We start from the raw sequence: 3,173 nt of genomic DNA on the forward strand, positions 1-3,173 counted from the left end.
AACAACCCGACATGGTGTAAGGGTTAGGGTTAGGGTTAGGGTTAGGGTTAGGGTTAGGGTTAGGGTCAGGGTTAGGGTCAGGGTTAGGGTCAGGGTTACGGTTAGGGTCTGGCTCCTTGGTAAAGTTGACTGTGAGGCCAAGCCGGTTCACATGGCTGAGGAGCTGTGTCCCTGATCACCTGCTCCTGAGTTGGGAAATTATCAACCAGTTGTCCAGGCACGGCAGTATCCCATACCGCTGAGCTGTAATGGTGACAGAGATGCTGCTACACACCACTTAAATAACGCAGAGCCAGAGACGGCCCAAACGGAAGAACCCTGAACTGGTACATCTTGCACAGAAATGCAAAGGGGAGGAACAACCTGTGACATTGGGCAGTAGGGACGTGAAAGAAGCTTCTTTCAGGTCTAATGACACAAACCAGTCTGAGCGATAGCCTGGAAGACATCTGCAACACGCAGAATGTAGAAGGGAAGAACCTTGAGGGACTGAGTCAGCCCTCCCAAGTCCAGATGGGGCGTCTCTCCCCTCCTTCTTTGGTAACAGAAACTAGGTTGAGTATCAGCTCCTCGCTTGTAGCACCAACCCATGGGTCACGAGGCTACAAGCGACCAGCTGACACAAATCCTTACACAACAAACTACTTTGTCGTCGACCTGCTTCCGCGAGTAGATAGAAGAAACAGATCCTCTGGTGACTTCCGGATTATATAGATATTCCGGGTCACCGAGGTGTCACGGGCGACTTTGTGGGTATAATTACTCGACCTGCACATGCGTGCCATGGTAACCATCAAGTGCTTAAGCACCGCCTCTGGCGGTCAGTAGGAATGAAATAGAACTTTACTTTGGACAATCAACTTGAATGCAATGGAAGCTATAACTTAGGTCATACCAGTTGCCTAATAGGAAGGCCTATAACACTATCCCAAACCTGTGATGGCACATCACACACTGCAGAGTTCTCTGTATCAAACAATGCCGTGCTGCTCCAAATAAAAACAAAAGTGAGTTTGTGTATAAATAAGTTGACAGTACAGACTTAACTGAAAAATGAAAATGAAATAGATCTAAGGCCTTTTTTTAAACATATACTAATTCAGGTAAGAACAACTGCTCTTTTTATTATTGAAAACTAATCATACTAGATCAAAATATAGCAGAGTAAAGTACATTCCTACCTGTCCATGATAAAGCAGCCTCACTGTAAATCAAAGCAGCCTCACTGTAAATCAAAGGAAATACAATGCAGAGTGATCACACTGCGAGGACGATCTAGAAGTGATAGTTTGATCAGGAAGAGGAAACAAAAAGTTGTCCGTCCTGTTTTCAGATGTCGGTCCTGATGTCAGAATGGAGGAGGTGTGCCTTTAAGAGGTATGTGGCGACGTCATTATTTATCTGTTCAACCAACACAATTATCTGCAGCTGTGTTTGAAAAGCCCTACAAACGTCCAACTCATACTAAAAGTCCTAACGTTCTACTCATACTAAAAGTCTTACTAACGTCCTACTCATACTTATTTTGACTTCAATTTGACTATGCTGTGGTTGTGTATGTGAGTTTGTGTAGGTGACAAATCTATTTATCTATCTATCTATCTATCTATCTATCTATCTATCTATCTATCTATCTATCTATCTATCTATCTATCTATCTATCTATCTATCTATCTATCTATCTATCTATCTATCTATCTATCTATCTATCTATCTATCTATCTATCTATCCATCCATCCATCCATCCATCCATCCATCCATCCATCCATCCATCCATCCATCCATCCATCCATCCATCCATCCATCCATCCATCCATCCATCCATCCATCCATCCATCCATCCATCCATCCATCCATCCATCCATCCATCCATCCATCCATCCATCCATCTATCTATCTATCTATCTATCTATCTATCTATCTATCTATCTATCTATCTATCTATCTATCTATCTATCTATCCATCCATCCATCCATCCATCCATCCATCCATCCATCCATCCATCCATCCATCCATCCATCCATCCATCCATCCATCCATCCATCCATCCATCCATCCATCCATCCATCCATCCATCCATCCATCCATCAAGTACAGCTGAAAGAAAATCAACTGGTATTTCGCCCTGTACCAGAGGAGGGCGGTCATGCGACAAACTCTCCTGGTGGACAACCAGAAAATAAACAGTCGAGGAAGAAAAGACCGAACACTTCCGGGTAGGACGTAAACACATGTTGTGCTGAAAATCTCACACGGGTAAAATGACGTTATTTAAGCTTTTATTAATACTTTTAAAACGATATATTTATGTCGGAAGATTTGAAATTTAACCAACAACGGTCCTTGGTGCATCACGCTGCCTGATTAGTTAAAAAAAACGTGGTTATTAAAGAAAAAACTAGCTATCTTGTCTAAATGCTAACTCAAATGCTTGGCTACATAGTTATCAACACAGACACGTAGATAGAGTTAATATTAGTTGTTTTTATAGGTAAGATAAGGTTTTCCTATTGTTATTTAAATGATAAATAGACCCAACAACAACAGACAATTTTGGTAACGGTTTGAAATGTGTACTGTAGGATACAACGTTTGGTTTGTCAATGATGAAAAATTATCTTGAAGTCTGCATTTGTATATGAAGTGTGTGTGTGTGTGTGTGTGTGTGTGTGTGTGTGTGTGTGTGTGTGTGTGTGTGTGTGTGTGTGTGTGTGTGTGTGTGTGTGTGTGTGTGTGTGTGTGTGTGTGTGTGTGTGTGTGTCTCTGTCTGTCTGTCTCTATAATATCTCTTAACGATGTTTAAACGATAAATAGATCCAACAACAACAGTCAATTTCAGTTACGTTTGAAATGTTAACGGTACGATAGAAAGTAGCGCAAAAACACATGGCTACTGCGATATCAAAACAGATAGCAGCAGACACACATTGATTAGTGTTATCGCTTGACTACATATTATACAGCGAATATAAAACACTGTCAGCTATTTTGTGCCGCGCCTGTTCAATGCTTTTGCGGCTGCTGATATGCGTAACTTTTTTTAAAATAGGGTATTGCTTCTCATACGGAATGGAAGCGTTATGGCTACTTTGTTTTCAACACACACACGGACACGTAAATAAAGTTAATATTAGCTGTTTTTATAGGTAAAATGAGGTTTTCTTGTGTTAT

At 41.3% G+C, this 3,173-nt stretch overlaps 1 protein-coding gene across 1 annotated transcript in view; it reads left to right on the top strand.

Moving 5' to 3' along the window:
* Positions 1 to 2,207: 2,207 nt before the first annotated feature.
* The window catches only part of zcchc9 (zinc finger, CCHC domain containing 9), an 8,654-nt gene continuing 7,688 nt past the window's right edge, over positions 2,208 to 3,173 (top strand). The window contains exon 1 of the mRNA XM_080046682.1: positions 2,208 to 2,258. The gene's annotated coding sequence lies outside the window, so the exon portion shown is untranslated. The remainder of the gene's footprint in view (positions 2,259 to 3,173) is intronic.

The sequence above is a fragment of the Ammodytes marinus genome (assembly GCF_949987685.1).
Source record: "Ammodytes marinus genome assembly, chromosome: 18".
NCBI classification, from domain to species: Eukaryota; Metazoa; Chordata; class Actinopteri; order Uranoscopiformes; family Ammodytidae; genus Ammodytes; species Ammodytes marinus.